Source organism: Coregonus clupeaformis, chromosome 33, assembly GCF_020615455.1.
Source record: "Coregonus clupeaformis isolate EN_2021a chromosome 33, ASM2061545v1, whole genome shotgun sequence".
NCBI lineage: Eukaryota > Metazoa > Chordata > Actinopteri > Salmoniformes > Salmonidae > Coregonus > Coregonus clupeaformis.
In genome coordinates this window covers 3144692-3162448 of record NC_059224.1, presented here as the reverse complement: position 1 = coordinate 3162448, position 17757 = coordinate 3144692, and the positions used below count along the sequence as shown (strand labels likewise).

The 17757-nt window shown below is 43.8% G+C and overlaps 1 protein-coding gene across 5 annotated transcripts in view; it reads left to right on the top strand.

Annotated features, from left to right (window-relative positions):
* The first annotated feature begins 1085 nt into the window (after positions 1-1085).
* LOC121548534 (sushi domain-containing protein 6-like) overlaps positions 1086-17757 on the top strand; it is a 53178-nt gene continuing 36506 nt past the window's right edge. For 4 of the 5 annotated variants that reach the window (XR_005996662.2, XR_005996660.2, XR_005996661.2 and 1 more), the window contains exon 1: positions 1086-1677. The gene's annotated coding sequence lies outside the window, so the exon portion shown is untranslated. Of the gene's footprint in view, positions 1678-9084; positions 9103-17757 lie in introns of those variants that run through there. The other variant, XM_045210124.1, reaches the window with a different exon arrangement.

Here is a 17757-nt window from a genome sequence, read left to right as displayed (position 1 = left end):
TTAGATGACTCTTCTGTGAGCTTGATAGCCCAGTAGCCTGATCTGGCTATGTCGATAGCTTTGTCCGGCGTTAGCTCTGATCCAACATTCAAAAGTTTCTCTCTCACTCGCGGTGAGTGTATTCCAAATACAATACGGTCCCTGACCATCTCATCCTTGTTTGCATAATCACAGTCTTTCACAAGCAGACGCAGCTCAGTGACAAACTGTTCAAACGATTCGCTAGCGCCTTGTACTTTCTCATGGAATTTGTACCTAGCGAAAATTGTATTGGTCTTTGGCACAACATATGCTTCAAAACGATCGTACTATGTTTTCAGTACCTTTGATTCAGCCTCGGTAAGTGTCCATGTGTTGTAAATGTCTCTCCTTTTTTCACAGATCCAGAGGAGCAGGTAGCTGCACTTTTCCTCTTCTCCTCTTTCCTTCAGAGGACCCGTGAACATCAGCTCCACATGCTGTTTGAACTTACGCCATGCATCAGGTAGATTTGTAGACCCCGAATCCATTCGAGGTGAAGGAACTCCAGCAAAATCCATCTTTTAGTCCTTTTACTCTGACACCATGTCTTGTTTTGTATGCTTTGTATTGTACAAAATAATAAAATGCAGGACGACAGGATATTTATAAACGTAGCTCTTTATTAACTCGCTATAACTGCCATGTTCATGTGTCTCTGGCCATGATCATCTTTAGAATGACCTCACCACCTGGGTGGTCTTAACCAATCATAGCACAGTATGATATGACAGTAGAATGCATCCAATTACAATTCAGTATGCTGACACATATGAATATTACAGCTAACTGGCTAAAGTTGGCTAGCTTGCTAGCTACTTCCAGACACAAATGAGTAACACAACGAGAGAACACGTCACTCTGACCATTTGACTTACCCTAGCAGAGGTGGTTAAGCTGTTTTTATGTTATCTAGAGCGTTGGTGACTAACTGTGATGCTGGAAACAATTTAATAACGGTATTTTTTTTGCCGACGTTTATGGTCACCGGTCATATTCAACGGGTGTTGCGTGTTCGTAAATTAATCCGTTATTCTGCGCTCTGGCACACTCAGACGAGAGTTCTCAGAAATCGGAGTAGCTAGCCAGAGTGAATTTACGAACGCACCCATATTATCTGCAATCCAAGGTCTATCTATATATATATTTACGTCATTGGTTCACACAGGATATTATGGACCCGCCCCGCCCCTCTCGCGGTCAAGCTATCCGCTTGGGCCAAGTCACCTGCCTGCTAGCCTGGGCTTCACTGAGTAAAACAATTACTGTGGTATATATACAATTATGAGATAGAGCCAATTGTATAGCCAATTTGATGCTGAATGAATGTCCATCTTCATTCTAGAGTCGTAGAATAAAGATAGCCTGACCGCTGTCTCTGCTACTGGTTCCCATGGAAACCGTACGAAAGCGAGGCGGCTGGCCTGGTATGGCGCTTGCTAGCTAGCTAAAGTATTTCCGCTTACCTCTCTGCTCGCAGTGAGAAAGAAAGAAACGGGCTAGCTAGCTGTTGGGACGAAGCGGAGGAAGCGACAACACCGCAGAAAAGACGCTTATTCGCGATTAAATAATAAATACATTGGAGGATAGTCTGGCTATTTGAGTCCATGACCAGAGTGTGAGAACGGAGAGGAGGGCTTGAAGGTAGCCTTTTCGTTGGTAAGTGTCTTCAATCTTATGTTTTTCTCAAGCTAGCTTTACTGTAGCTAGCTAAGCATACGGCATCTCTCTGGCTTTTGCCACCGCTATGGAGTTCTCCCTCTGTCAGTATGCTGCTTCTGATATCGGCCTCCTTGGCTTGGGCCTATTGTCTATGTTCTGAACCTGTGAAAAACAGAAACCAATGTTACTAACTACTGTAGGTAATACTATTGTCATTTAAGTTACCATTTGTCTATTAACTGCCTTATACCAGTGTGAGCTCAACAGTCTAGGACAAGGTTGGCTAGTAGTTAGAGCTAGCTATTAACTAGTGAATCTGTAATTGCTAGGCTATTTGAACCGTCAAAGGCTATTTGAACCTTGAAAGTTGTTGGAAACCAACAATGACATACATGCCTGTCAGTGGGTATGCTGCCACAACAGAGAGAGAGGGAAATGACGGGCAAGAGCCACTGCAATGAGGAAGGAAACCCGTTGCGTTGTGGATGACGATGCCTAAGTGAAATAGATAACGATAGCTACCATAATACCTAGCTACCAGTATAGTAATACCATATACACCTACTGAGAAGCAGTGGATAAAATACATAAAAGCAGTGTGATTACAGTATACAGCTGCCCATCCCTTTAAATGGGTGGTTCTACAAAAGACTTGAGACTATTTTGTTACAATAACCTTTGTCTAATATACTAGATAATCAACTTTGTACAGTAGTTAAGTTATTAGTTACAGTGGTACATTGTGATAGTGGTCATGTTATGGCTGTAGTATTGGCTATCAATAATCATATTTCCCAACATTATAACTTTGTGTCCTCCTGAAATGCAAGCAGATCACTAACAATGCATTTCAACCTATAGTGAGTACTACATTGTTGTCATCTGCTAGGTCTGCTACACTTCATCATAGCTGTTTTGTGAAACATTGTTGCAATGTATCCGAATGTTAAACTGATTACAATGTATCAACATGTAGACTAGTTTGACGCCCGCGGATATGTGACATTTTGGAATAGATTACAGTGTCGGCTCTGCTCTGCTCGGTGTTTTATCCAAGCATCAGCGAATGTGTACATATACAGTCGGTCGGGTGCACTGCAATCAGTACAGCTGCACGTGTCGGCGCGTGTGACTCGGGCCGTTGAAGTATCAGCTGTACTATGAGGTGGCATTTGGCCAAGTTTACTAGGCTCAGTTAAACAAAACAAAAATCCGTTTTCTTTTTCTATTTTTTCCCCTCCAAAGTGTAAATGCTAAACTTAAGCATTGTGGTTATATATCATAGCCCGATTAACATAAGGGCTCATTACAAAGCAATTATGACAACAAAATAGGCAAGAAGTACAGTTTGATCTACTTCATCCCAAAAAAGGTAAATGTCTCTCTCTCTCCTGCAGTAGCACAGAGGGATGCCCCTGCATGGCTTTACACCACATAATGGCCTCCATAACAAAGGGTCTTTCTTTCTCTGCTTCCATGCAACACTCTCTCTCCATTGTTTTTACAATGGTGTTTGTTCTTCACTGGTTGCCCTTTTCTTGTGGCAACAGGTCACAAATATTGCTGCTGTGATGGCACACTGTGGTATTTCACCTAATAGATATGGGAGTTTATCAAAATTGGATTTGTTTTCGAATTCTTTGTGGGTCTGTGTAATCTGAGGGAAATATGAGTCTCTAATATGGTCACACATTTGGCAGGAGGTTAGGAAGTGCAGCTCAGTTTCCACCTCATTTTGTGGGCAGTGTGCACATAGCCTGGCTTCTCTTGAGAGCCAGGTATCCCTACAGCAGCCTCTCTCCATAGCAAGGCTATGCTCACTGAGTCTGTACATAGTCAAAGATTTCCTTAAGTTTGGGTCAGTCACAGTGGTCAGGTATTCTGCCACTGTGTACTCTCTATTTAGGGCCAAATAGCATTCTAGTTTGCTCTGTTTTTTGTTAATTCTTTCCAATGTGTCAAGTAATTCTCTTTTTTGTTTTCTCATGATTTGGTTGGGTCTAACTGTGTTGCTGTCCTGGAGCTCTGTGGGGTCTGTTTGTGTTTGTGAACAGACCCCAGGACCAGCTTGCTTAGGGGACTCTTCTCTAGGTTAGTCTCTCTGTAGGTAATGGCTTGGGAATCGCTTCCTTTTAGGAGGTTGTAGAATTTAACTGCTCTTTTCTGGATTTGGATAATTAGCGGTTAAAGTCATCATTCTGCTCTGCATGCATTATTTGGTGTGTTACTTTTTACCCTGAAGATGTTTTTTCAGAATTCTGCATGTAGAGTCTCAATTTGGTGTTTGTCCCATTTTGTGAATTCTTGGTTGGAGAGCGGACCCCAGACCTCACAACCATAAAGAGCAGTGGGTTCTATAACTGATTCAAGTGTTTTTAGCCAGATCCTAATTGGGATGTCAAATGTTATGTTCCTTTTGATGGCGTAGTAGGCCCTTCTTGCCTTGTCTCTCAGGTCTTTCACAGCTTTGTGGAAGTTACCTGTGGCGCTGATGTTTAGGCAGAGGTATGTATCATTTTTTGTGTGCTTTAGGGACACAGTGTCTAGATGGAATTTGTATTTGTGGTCCTGACAACTGGACCTTTTTTGGAACACCATTATTTTTGTCTTACTGAGATTTATGGTCAGCACCCAGGTCTGACAGAATCTGTGCAGAAGATCTAGGTGCTGCTGTAGGCCCTCCTTGGTTGGGGACAGAAGCACCAGATCATCAGCAAACAGTTGACATTTGACTTCCGATTTTAGTAGGGTGAGGCCGGGTGCTGCGGACTGTTCTAGTGCCCACGCCAATTAGTTGATATACATGTTGAAGAGGGTGGGGCTTAATCTGCATCTCTGTCTCACCCCACGGCCCTGTGGAAAGAAATATATATTTTTAGCCAATTTTAACCGCACACTTGTTGTTTGTGTACATGGATTTTATAATGTCGTATGTTTTCCCCCCCAACACCGCTTTCCATCAATTTGTATAGCAGACCCTAATGCCAAATTGAGTCAAAAGCTTTTTAGGGATCAACAAAGCATGAGAAGACTTTGCCTTTGTTTTGTCAATTAGGGTGTACAGGGTGAAATACAGTGGGGAGAACAAGTATTTGATACACTGCCGATTCTGCAGGTTTTCCTACCTACAAAGCATGTAGAGGTCTGTAATTTTATCATAGGTACACTTCAACTGTGAGAGACGGAATCTAAAACAAAAATCCAGAAAATCACATTGTATGAATTTTAAGTAATTAATTTGCATTTTATTGCATGACATAAGTATTTGATCACCTACCAACCAGTAAGAATTCCGGCTCTCACAGACCTGTTAGTTTTTCTTTAAGAAGCCCTCCTGTTCTCCACTCATTACCTGCATTAACTGCACCTGTTTGAACTCGTTACCTGTATAAAAGACACCTGTCCACACACTCAATCAAACAGACTCCAACCTCTCCACAATGGCCAAGACCAGAGAGCTGTGTAAGGACATCAGGGATAAAATTGTAGTCCTGCACAAGGCTGGGATGGGCTACAGGACAATAGGCAAGCAGCTTGGTGAGAAGGCAACAACTGTTGGCGCAATTATTAGAAAATGGAAGAAGTTCAAGATGACGGTCAATCACCCTCGGTCTGGGGCTCCATGCAAGATCTCACCTCGTGGGGCATCAATGATCATGAGGAAGGTGAGGGATCAGCCCAGAACTACACGGCAGGACCTGGTCAATGACCTGAAGAGAGCTGGGACCACAGTCTCAAAGAAAACCATTAGTAACACACTACGCCGTCATGGATTAAAATCCTGCAGCGCACGCAAGGTCCCCCTGCTCAAGCCAGCGCATGTCCAGGCCCGTCTGAAGTTTGCCAATGACCATCTGGATGATCCAGAGAAGGAATGGGAGAAGGTCATGTGGTCTGATGAGACAAAAATAGTGCTTTTTGGTCTAAACTCCACTCGCCGTGTTTGGAGGAAGAAGAAGGATGAGTACATCCCCAAGAACACCATCCCAACCGTGAAGCATGGAGGTGGAAAAATCATTATTTGGGGAATGCTTTTCTGCAAAGGGGACAGGACGACTGCACCGTATTGAGGGGAGGATGGATGGGGCCATGTATCGCGAGATCTTGGCCAACAACCTCCTTCCCTCAGTAAGAGCATTGAAGATGGGTCATGGCTGGGTCTTCCAGCATGACAACGACCCGAAACACACAGCCAGGGCAACTAAGGAGTGGCTCCGTAAGAAGCATCTCAAGGTCCTGGAGTGGCCTAGCCAGTCTCCAGACCTGAACCCAATTGAAAATCTTTGGAGGGAGCTGAAAGTCCGTATTGCCCAGCGACAGCCCCGAAACCTGAAGGATCTGGAGAAGGTCTGTATGGAGGAGTGGGCCAAAATCCCTGCTGCAGTGTGTGCAAACCTGGTCAAGACCTACAGGAAACATATGATCTCTGTAATTGCAAACAAAGGTTTCTGTACCAAATATTAAGTTCTGCTTTTCTGATGTATCAAATACTTATGTCATGCAATAAAATGCAAATTAATTACTTAAAAATCATACAATGTGATTTTCTGGATTTTTGTTTTAGATTCTGTCTCTCACAGTTGAAGTGTACCTATGATAAAAATTACAGACCTCTACATGCTTTGTAAGTAGGAAAACCTGCAAAATCAGCCGTGTATCAAATACTTGTTCTCCCCACTGTACGTGGTCTGTTGTACAGTATTTTGGTAAAAAGCAAATTTGACATTTGCTCAGTACATTGTTTTCACTGAGGAAATGTAGGAGTCTGATTTGTCTCCACTTTTGTGGATTGGGGTGATCAGTCCTTGGTTCCAAATATTGGGGAAGATGCCAGAGGTGAGGATGATGTTTAAGTGTAGCCAATTGGAATTTGTGGTCTGGTATATTTTATAATTTCATTTAGGATACCATCAACACCACAGGCCTTTTTGGGTTTGTATTTTGTCCTCTAGTTCATTCAGTGTAATTGGAGAATCCAGTGGGTTCTGGTAGTCTTTAATAGCTGATTCTAAGATTTGTAATTGATCATGTGTACGTTTTTTTGTGGTTTGTTCTTTGTTATGGAGCCAAAGGTATTGGAGAAGGGATGTATTCATAGATCCCTGTTTTGGATTAATAACTATTCATGTTGTTGTTTGTTTAGTGTGTTGCAATTTCCCCCAGAAGTGGTTATATTCTATGGATTCTTCAATTACATTGAGCTGATTTCTGACGTGCTCTACCTTTTATTTTTTGTTACATTTCTGTATGCCGAGTCCTCTTCTACTGTCCAGGGTTCCCATGGTCATGAAAATCCTGTAAAAGTCATGGAATTTTAAAATGGTGTTTTGCAGGCCTGGAAAAGTTTAGGAAAATGATCAAATCTGAAAAGTTTAGGAAAAGTCATGGAAAATAATTTAATACATTATTTTAATGTAATTTTATTTAGGCACAGTTTTTAAATATTTTATCAATCAAATAATCTGTGTTTGCGCACATAACCAGCATAGTGTGAGACAAGGGGCTCATTTCTCAAGGAGAGAGAGACAGTCGGACATTACAGCAGGTAGGCCTATACAATATGATAAAATATTAATTAGACAGCCAATTCAAAACATATCTTGGACCCTATAGTTAACTGTTCATTATGTCCCCAAAAAATTTTCAGACACTCGCGAATAAGGCCATACAAAGTTGACTTACTTTTTTGAACAATTCACATGATTCATTTTTAAACAATTATTTTTGACTAAATTAATGATTCACTTCGTCATTGTATTAGTTGGGATTCGGTTAAATCGCAATGAATCGAATCATGTGAATCAAAATAATTTGTGAATCGTGAACATTCATTTTAGGAAAAAATATTAGACGTAGCCTTTCTTTTGAATTATGTGGTTTCAATAGATGCTAGTCAGCCTGCAAAGTAAACACTTCTAAACAGGGCATAAAATTAACACCTGTCACCCGCCAAATGCAGGTAGATTTAGGTATTGGCGGGTAAGAATATCTATTTTACCAGCCACGTTGGCGGGTTGGTCAATTTGCAGGGCTCTACAGTGCGAGCATTACATTTGCGAATAAAAATAGTCAAGTGAACAATGAGCACATGCGCAACTTCCGATTTATTGTAGAAAAATGCTGCAGTAGCTGTTTTGTTTCATAGTTGCTAATCCTACAATGAAATGCAAATCCTATATCCCACCTCAGGCAGCAACCCTGCAGGCCCTGCAAGCCTGGCAGGAGAGCTGTGTGCTCTGAGTGAAATGCTGATAGATGTATTTTTGGAGGCGCTGTGCACAGGGACAGAAGTTTGTCTAATTAACTCTGAAGTCTACAAAGTGAGACTTTGTCCTCGTGTTGCTTGGCTATTTACATCATTTTTTTCGCAAGCTCGGTTGTTTTTCAACGTTAGTTTGAGTCTGCCGCTTCAACTGATAGCGAAGAGATGCCCGAGTCAGATCCCAAATCTCACAGACACACACCTGACAAGACTCAAGTGGCCCCATTACCACAGTAACCTCCCGCCCTTAAAGGGGCAGTTGAACATTTTGTCTCATCTGATATTTTTGGGTAAAAGACTCGGATCACAAAAAAGTTAATGAAATTGAGCAATATAGCACATTTACTTCTTACTAATACATTTATTGTTTTAGAAACATTACAATGCATGGTCATCCGTTTTTAGTTTATTATGGCAAGTAAATATTTTGGCTAGATTTTTTCATCTACCTGCCACAGTGGCTGGTGGACCAAAAAGTAAATTTTAGGCCCTTCTTCTAAGGTAGCTAAGATAAATATGACTAAATTAGAAAAGGTAAATTTCCTGAAAAATGTGTGGGCTTGTTTCAGCTGATTTTAAAAAGATTTGTAGCCTACCATAACCATTTATTTGATCTTTGATATATTAAATGAGCAAATTATTTCAAAAGGCATAAAACGTATTTGGTTGCAATGTTTTACATCAAGGGTGGTCAACCATCCTCCAGGACAGCTAATGGGTGTGCAGGTTTTTATTCCAGTCGCCCTCTAACAAACCACATTTTAAAAATGAGCTGCTCAACCGGAGCTTGATAAACTGTCTCTGAAGAGTTTGAACAGGGCTTGATCAAAAACCTGCACTTCCAGTAGCTCTGACTGAGGGTTGACCACATGTTTATACAGTTGCCTAACAGGTATTCTACTTTGTTGGGGGTTATGTGCCTTGCTCAATGACAGGAGATGGTACATGGAATCAGAGAGCAGCCTCCCAGTGTCGATACCACATTACGCATACTTTTTTATATGTACATAGAGACGCCGCCAATTGTTAGTCATGGAAATTTTTTTTAAAGTCATGAAATTCCATCTGTCAAAATGTGTATGAACCCTGACTCTCTCTCTCTCTCTCCCTCTCTTTCTCTGTCCTAGTCCAAGATGTCGTCTTAAATCTCCAATACACCGGTAGGATTGTCAAACGTCGGCAGTCGATCTCTTTTGTGTTCACACAGCAAAGAAGTCGTCAGGCACTCAGCCTCGTTAAAACACTCCAATCCAGAAGGTGGCATTAACGTTGTTTGACAATGCATATCCGTGCGTATTGTGGTCTATATTCCAAGCTATCTGCGCTAATGCTGCTATTTTGTAGAAAGCCCTTGTTGATACTAGCCAGATGGCCACAGCTAGATAACTACCTAGCAAGATGACAAAGAAACACTCTCCATAATCCCATACTGCCAGTGCCAGCCATAGCCAAGTGTTAGCTAACTAGCTAATGTTAGCATATTCGCTAGCTAGCTTGCAGTGTCCTTAGCTAGCTAGCTAACACTGGCAGCTGTTTCATGGAAACTAGCTAATCCATTGTGATTTTATCATAATGTCAATACTAGCTACAGTGGTTAGCTAGCTGGCAGGAAGTATTTAGTGTTTTGTGCATTGCGTATGTGCACTTAGCTAGCTAACATCCCATAGTCTACATTGAGTATGAAGTGTGACTGCCTCATCTGTGGACGTAAGGAGAAAATGCCCTCTTTTTAAAAAAAGAAAACGTTTTTTTTTTGTTGGCTCCTCCACTTGGGGGTTTGTGCTCTCTGATTGGCTCAAAGTCAAGTTTTTGGCAACTGACAAGCATTTTGATTCAACAAGTAGATAATCTCTACCGGGTCGGCACTCAACAGGTACCGCTTTTTTAAATCTAGCAAGAGAAGGAACGGCCGCCCACTTTGATAAGGCCGTACTTCTAGCCAGACGGGTTGCTGTTCTGTTCAGACTATGGCCTCTTGGCATGATGCAGTGCCACTGTGCCAACGTAGTCCTTGCCAAAGGCCCATGCGTCACTCTCTGCCACCTCCCACCAGCCTGCATGCAGGTGACTCTGTTGCCTCTCCTCTGGGGAGCGGAAAGGTGGTGGCAGGAGGGTACCGGACCTGATTATCAAGGGCCACCAAGTGTGTGTGTGTGACTATGTAGCTACAAGGGTGTGTGTGTGTGTGTGTGTTGCTCCCAGGCATAGGCCTATGTGTTCACTTACTGTATGGTCCATTTTTGTGAGCGTCTCCATCAGACGTACATGTCTCGCCCACTGTGATAAGTGCCTATCGGCAGTCTATCGGCAGTCTATCGGCAGTCTATCGGCAGTCTATCGGCAGTCTATCGGCAGTCTATCGGCAGTCTATCGGCAGTCTATCGGCAGTGAGATTCTTGTTGTGTTTAATGCTTTAAGTAGCATTCCGTTACTCCTTAAGGTCCAAGGACCTTATACACTATATATACAACAGTATGTGGACACCCCTTCAAATTAGTGGCTAGAGAATAACATACTACTAGCCAGGACATTACTGTGGTTAGAAAATAACATACTACTAGCCAGGACATTACTGTGGTTAGAAAATAACATACTACTAGCCAGGACATTACTGTGGTTAGAAAATAACATACTACTAGCCAGGACATTACTGTGGTTAGAAAATAACATACTACTAGCCAGGACATTACTGAGGTTAGAAAATAACATACTACTAGCCAGGACATTACTGAGGTTAGAAAATAACATACTACTAGCCAGGACATTACTGAGGTTAGAAAATAACATACTACTAGCCAGGACATTACTGAGGTTAGAAAATAACATACTACTAGCCAGGACATTACTGAGGTTAGAAAATAACGTACACTATATATACACAAGTATGTGGACATCCCTTCAAATTAGTGTATTCGGCTATTTCAGCCACACCCGTTGCTGACAGTTGTATAAAATCGACCACACCACCATGCAATCTCCATAGACAAACATTGGCAGTAGAATGGCCCGTACCTAAGAGCTCAGTGACTTTCAACGTGGTTTCCAACGAGTCAGTTCGTCAAATTTCTGCCCTGTAAGTGCTGCCCCGGTCAACTGTAAATGCTGTTATTGTGAAGTAGAAACGTCTAGGAGCAACAACGGCTCAGCCGTGAAGTGGTAGGCCACACAAGCTCACAAAACGGGACCGCCGAGTGCGGAATCTGTCCTCTGTTGCAACACTCACTACCGAGTTCCAAACTGCCTCTGGAAGCAACATCAGCACAAGAACTGTTCGTCGGGAGCTTCATGAAATGGGTTTCCATGGCCGAGCAGCCACAAAAGCCAAAGATCTCCATGCCCGAGTGCATAGTGCCAACTGTAAAGTTTGGTAGAGGAGGAATAATGGTCTGGGGCTGTTTTTCATGGTTCGGGCTAGGCCCCTTAGTTCCAGGGAAGGGAAATCCTAAACGCTACAGCATACAATGACATTCTAGACAATTCTGTGCTTCCAACTTTGTGGCAACAGTTTGGGGAAGGCCCTTTCCTGTTTCAGCATGACAATGCCCCTGTGCACAAAGCGAGGTCCATACAGAAATGGTTTGTCAAGATCGGTGTGGATAACTTGACTGGCCTTCACAGAGCCCTGACCTCAACCCCATCAAACACCTTTGGAACGCCGACTGCAAGCCAGGCCAAATCGCCCAACATCAGTGCCTGACCACACTAATGCTCTTGTGACTGAATGGAAACAAGTCCCCGTAGCAATGTTCCTAGTGGAAAGCATTCCCAGAAGAGTGGAGGCTGTTATAGCAGCAAAGGGGGGACCAATTCCATATTAATGCCCATGATTTTGGAATGAGATGTTTGACGAGCAGGTGTCCACATACTTTTGGTGATGTAGTGTATGTTATTTTCAGAGCTAGACTGGCTCTGGCAGCCAAAACAGCCAGATACTCCATATAAATGCGAATCGATTCTCAATTGCAATACGGTTCTAGAAACATAAAGCCCTTTTTTAAATTTCATATCAAATCAAAATAATTTCACAAATGCAAAATACACACTTACTGTACACTGTTTTAACCAGCTTTATCACAGTTGCAGCCGACACAATTTTTCAGTGACCACACATTTCTGGCTGCCTTCTTCCATTACACACAGGCTTTCGGAGCATGCTAGATAGAGGGACCACCTGTCTTAATTAGCTGTCTTCGTCTGTCTTCCGTAAACAAGTGATGTAACATGGAGAAATGGCCGTGTGGGAACACTAACCCTAACCCTATAAAGGTGTTTATCAATTAAACTTTTTTTTATGTTTCTTGCTGATAAGAAAGATAAGGTCCTTATGCTTCCAAAGCCGTACCGCAAGTGATGCGTGTTAATGTTCAGACCACGCATCGGGGCTCTTAACATAAACTTGAACAGAATCATAATCAAGGGCTATCTCTCCATGCCCAGTCACTCTCTTCTACTCTCTCTCTCCATGCCCAGTCACTCTCTTCTACTCTCTCTCTCCATGCCCAGTCACTCTCTTCTACTCTCTCTCTCCATGCCCAGTCACTCTCTTCTACTCTCTCTCTCCATGCCCAGTCACTCTCTTTTACTCTCTCTCTCCATGCCCAGTCACTCTCTTCTACTCTCTCTCTCCATGCCCAGTCACTCTCTTTTACTCTCTCTCTCCATGCCCAGTCACTCTCTTCTGCTCTCTCTCCATGCCCAGTCACTCTCTTCTACTCTCTCTCTCCATGCCCAGTCACCCTCTTCTACACTCTCTCCATGCCCAGTCACCCTCTTCTACTCTCTCTCTCCATGCCCAGTCAACCTCTTCTACTCTCTCTCTCTCCATGCCCAGTCACCCTCTTCTACTCTCTCTCTCCATGCCCAGTCACCCTCTTCTACTCTCTCTCTCCATGCCCAGTCACCCTCTTCTACTCTCTCTCTCCATGCCCAGTCACCCTTTTCTACTCTCTCTCTCCATGCCCAGTCACACTCTTCTACTCTCTCTCTCTATGCCCAGTCACCCTCTTCTACTCTCTCTCCATGCCCAGTCACCCTCTTCTACTCTCTCTCCATGCCCAGTCACTCTCTTCTACTCTCTCTCCATGCCCAGTCACTCTCTTCTGTCACTCTCTTCTACTCTCTCTCCATGCCCAGTCACTCTCTTCTACTCTCTCTCCATGCCCAGTCACCCTCTTCTACTCTCTCTCCATGCCCAGTCACTCTCTTCTACTCTCTCTCTCCATGCCCAGTCACTCTCTTCTACTCTCTCTCTCCATGCCCAGTCACTCTCTTCTACTCTCTCTCCATGCCCAGTCACCCTCTTCTACACTCTCTCCATGCCCAGTCACCCTCTTCTACTCTCTCTCTCCATGCCCAGTCACTCTCTTCTGCTCTTTCTCCATGCCCAGTCACTCTCTTCTGCTCTCTCTCCTTGCCCAGTCACCCTCTTCTGCTCTCTCTCTCCATGCCCAGTCACCCTCTTCTGCTCTCTCTCTCCATGCCCAGTCACTCTCTTCTACTCTCTCTCCATGCCCAGTCACTCTCTTCTGTCACTCTCTTCTACTCTCTCTCCATGCCCAGTCACTCTCTTCTACTCTCTCTCTCCATGCCCAGTCACTCTCTTCTACTCTCTCTCTCCATGCCCAGTCACTCTCTTCTACTCTCTCTCTCCATGCCCAGTCACTCTCTTCTACTCTCTCTCCATGCCCAGTCACCCTCTTCTACACTCTCTCCATGCCCAGTCACCCTCTTCTACTCTCTCTCTCCATGCCCAGTCACTCTCTTCTGCTCTTTCTCCATGCCCAGTCACTCTCTTCTGCTCTTTCTCCATGCCCAGTCACTCTCTTCTGCTCGCTCTCCTTGCCCAGTCACCCTCTTCTGCTCTCTCTCTCCATGCCCAGTCACCCTCTTCTGCTCTCTCTCTCCATGCCCAGTCACCCTCTTCTGCTCTCTCTCTCCATGCCCAGTCACCCTCTTCTACTCTCTCTCTCCATTCCCAGTCACACTCTTCTACTCTCTCTCTCCATGCCCAGTCACTCTCTTCTACTCTCCATGCCCAGTCACTCTCTTCTACTCTCTCTCTCCATGCCCAGTCACTCTCTTCTGCTCTCTCTCCATGCCCATTCACTCTCTTCTACTCTCTCTCTCATGCCCAGTCACTCTCTCTCTCTCCATGCCCAGTCACTCTCTCTCTCCATGCCCAGTCACCCTCTTCTACTCTCTCTCTCCATGCCCAGTCACTCTCTTCTACTCTCTCTCTCCATGCCCAGTCACCCTCTTCTACTCTCTATCCATGCCCAGTCACTCTCTTCTGCTCTCTCTCTCCATGCCCAGTCACCCTCTTCTGCTCTCTCTCTCCATGCCCAGTCACCCTCTTCTGCTCTCTCTCTCCATGCCCAGTCACTCTCTTCTACTCTCTCTCCATGCCCAGTCACCCTCTTCTGCTCTCTCTCCATGCCCAGTCACTCTCTTCTACTCTCTCTCAATTCAATTCAATTCAAACAGCTTTATTGGCATGGAAAACATATGTTTACATTGCCAAAGAAAGTGAAATAAACAATAAATGCACAGTAAACATTACACTCACAGAAGTTCCAAAAGAATAAAAACATTTCATGTGTCATATTATGTCTATATACAGTGTTATAATGATGTGCAAATAGTTAAAGTACAAAAGGGAAAATAAATAAACATACATTTCGGTTGTATTTACAATGCCGTTTGTTCTTCACTGGTTGCCCTTTTCTTGTGGCAACAGGTCACACATCTTGCTGCTGTTATGGCACTGGTATTTCACCAAATAGATATGGGAGTTTATCAAAATTGGATTTGTTTTTGAATTCTTTGTGAGTCTGTGTAATCTGAGGGAAATGTGTCTCTAAAATGGTCACACATTTGGCAGGAAGTTAGGAAGTGCAGCTCAGTTTCCACCTCATTTTGTGGGCAGTGTGCACATAGCCTGTCTTCTCTTGAGAGCTAGGTCTGCCTTCGGCGGCCTTTCTCAATAGCAAGGCTATGCTCACGGAGTCTGTACATAGTCAAAGCTTTCCTTAAGTTTGGGTCAGTCACAGTGGTCAGGTATTCTGCCACTGTGTACTCTCTGTTTAGGGCCAAATAGCATTCTAGTTTGCTCTGTTTTTTTTGTTAGTTCTTTCCAAAATGTCAAGTAATTATATTTTTGTTTTCTCATGATTTGGTTGAGTCTAATTGAGTTGTTGTCCTGGGGCTCTGTGGGGTCTGTTTGTGTTTGTGAACAGAGCCCCAGGACCAGCTTGCTTATGGTACTCTTCTCCAGGTTCTTCTCTCTGTAGGTGATGGCTTTGTTATGGAAGGTTTGGGAATCGCTTCCTTTTAGGTGGTTATAGAATTTAACGGCTCTTTTCTGGATTTTGATTAATTAGTGGGTATTGGCCTAATTCTGCTCTGCATGCATTATTTGGTGTTTTACGTTGTACACAGAGGATATTTTTGCAGAATTCTGCATGTATTCTCAATTTGGTGTTTGTCCCATTTTTTGTGAATTCTTGGTTGGTGAGCGGACCCCAGACCTCACAACCATGAAGGGCAATGGGTTCTATAACTGATTCAAGTATTTTTAACCAGATCCTAATTGGTATGTCGAATTTTATGTTCCTTTTGATGGCATAGAAGGCCCTTCTTGCCTTGTCTCTCAGATCGTTCACAGCTTTGTGGAAGTTACCTGTGGCGCTGATGTTTAGACCGAGGTATGTATCGTTTTTTGTGTGCTCTAGGTCAATGTTGTCTAGATGGAATTTTATATTCGTGGTCCTGGCAACTGGACCTTTTCTGGAACACCATTATTTTTGTCTTACTGAGATTTGCTGTCAGGGCCCAGGTCTCCCCCCTCTTCCCTCAGCCCCAGCCTGGCTCCGGCAGCTCCGTCAGAGGAGAGGGCTGAACTCAAGGCATTAGTCAGGCCTATCAGATGGCAATCTCTTCACGGCTGTTCCCTGGCACACTGAGTACTCTGTGTTCCCAGACACATGCCGTCCCTCCCCTGCTCTCTTTGAGTTCCAGACAGCCTTCTCTCCATGTCTCCCATCCTCCTTCTCTCCATGTCTCCCCCTGCTCCTTCTCTCTCCCCCCAGACACATGCCATCCCTGTCACTCCTGTCCTCCTTCTCTCCCCCCTGCTCCTTCTCTCCCCCCTCCTCCTTCTCTCCCCCCTCCTCCTTCTCTCCCCCCTTCTCTGCTCCCTCCTCCTTCTCTCCCCCTCCATCTTCTCTCCCCCCTCCACCATGTCTCCCATCCTCCTTCTCTCCATCTCTCCCCCTGCTCCTTCTCTCTCCCCCCCAGACACATGCCATCCCTGTCACTCCTGTCCTCCTTCTCTCCCCCCTCCTCCTTCTCTCCCCCCTGCTCCTTCTCGCTCGCTCTTTCCCCAGTCTCCTGTCTTCCCTCTCTCCTGTCTTCCCTCTCTCCTGTCTTCCCTCTCTCCTTTCTTCCCTCTCTCCTGTTTCACTCTCTCCCCCTGCTCCCTTTGAGGTCTAAAAGCCCTGGGCAACAGGAAAACCACTGCGCGTTGGAGTGGAGTAGTCACTGCATTTTTTCCCTTACCCCAAGACTCCATACATCTATCACCATTTCCCTCCTTCCTTCAGAAGTCAAGATCCTAAGGCGTGTTGTGCGGATATACATGACTGGTGAAGAAGTAAAGGATGGTTGGAGACCTCATGATCAGGAGGCTGTTTTCCCTCTGCTTGTTGTTGACCAACAACATAAAGCCAACTTCTGCCTGTGGACAGAGTTGGGAGGATTCAGAGTATTTAATAGTCACATGGACAGGGTTGCAGGTGTGATTGCAGGGTACAGTGAAAATCTTAGGCTCCGAGCTCCAACATGCAGGACTGAGTGAAATAAGAGGAGAACAGCACAGTAAGAATTGTCTTCTTTTCAATATTAGACACAATTTTCCACCCGGGATTTACTGAGCTTGTAATCTGATTTACAGCAGCAATCAGATGACAGAGTAGTACTGATTTACAGTAGCAATCTGATTACAGTAGAGTAGTACTGATTTACAGTAGCAATCTGATTACAGTAGAGTAGTACTGATTTACAGTAGCAATCTGATTACAGTAGAGTAGTACTGATTTACAGCAGCAATCTGATTACAGTAGAGTAGTACTGATTTACAGTAGCAATCTGATTACAGTAGAGTAATACTGATTTACAGTAGCAATCTGATTACAGTAGAGTAGTACTGATTTACAGCAGCAATCTGATTACAGTAGAGTAGTACTGATTTACAGCAGCAATCTGATTACAGTAGAGTAGTACTGATTTACAGCAGCAATCTGATTACAGTAGAGTAGTACTGATTTACAGCAGCAATCTGATTACAGTAGAGTAGTACTGACTTACAGCAGCAATCTGATTACAGTAGAGTAGTACTGATTTACAGCAGCAATCTGATTACAGTAGAGTAGTACTGACTTACAGCAGCAATCTGATTACAGTAGAGTAGTACTGATTTACAGCAGCAATCTGATTACAGTAGAGTAGTACTGACTTACAGTAGCAATCTGATTACAATAGAGTAGTACTGATTTACAGCAGCAATCTGATTACAGTAGAGTAGTACTGATTTACAGTAGCAATCTGATTACAGTAGAGTAGTACTGATTTACAGTAGCAATCTGATTACAGTAGAGTAGTACTGATTTACAGTAGCAATCTGATTACAGTAGAGTAGTACTGATTTACAGTAGCAATCTGATTACAGTAGAGTAGTACTGACTTACAGTAGCAATCTGATTACAGTAGAGTAGTACTGATTTACAGTAGCAATCTGATTACAGTAGAGTAGTACTGAT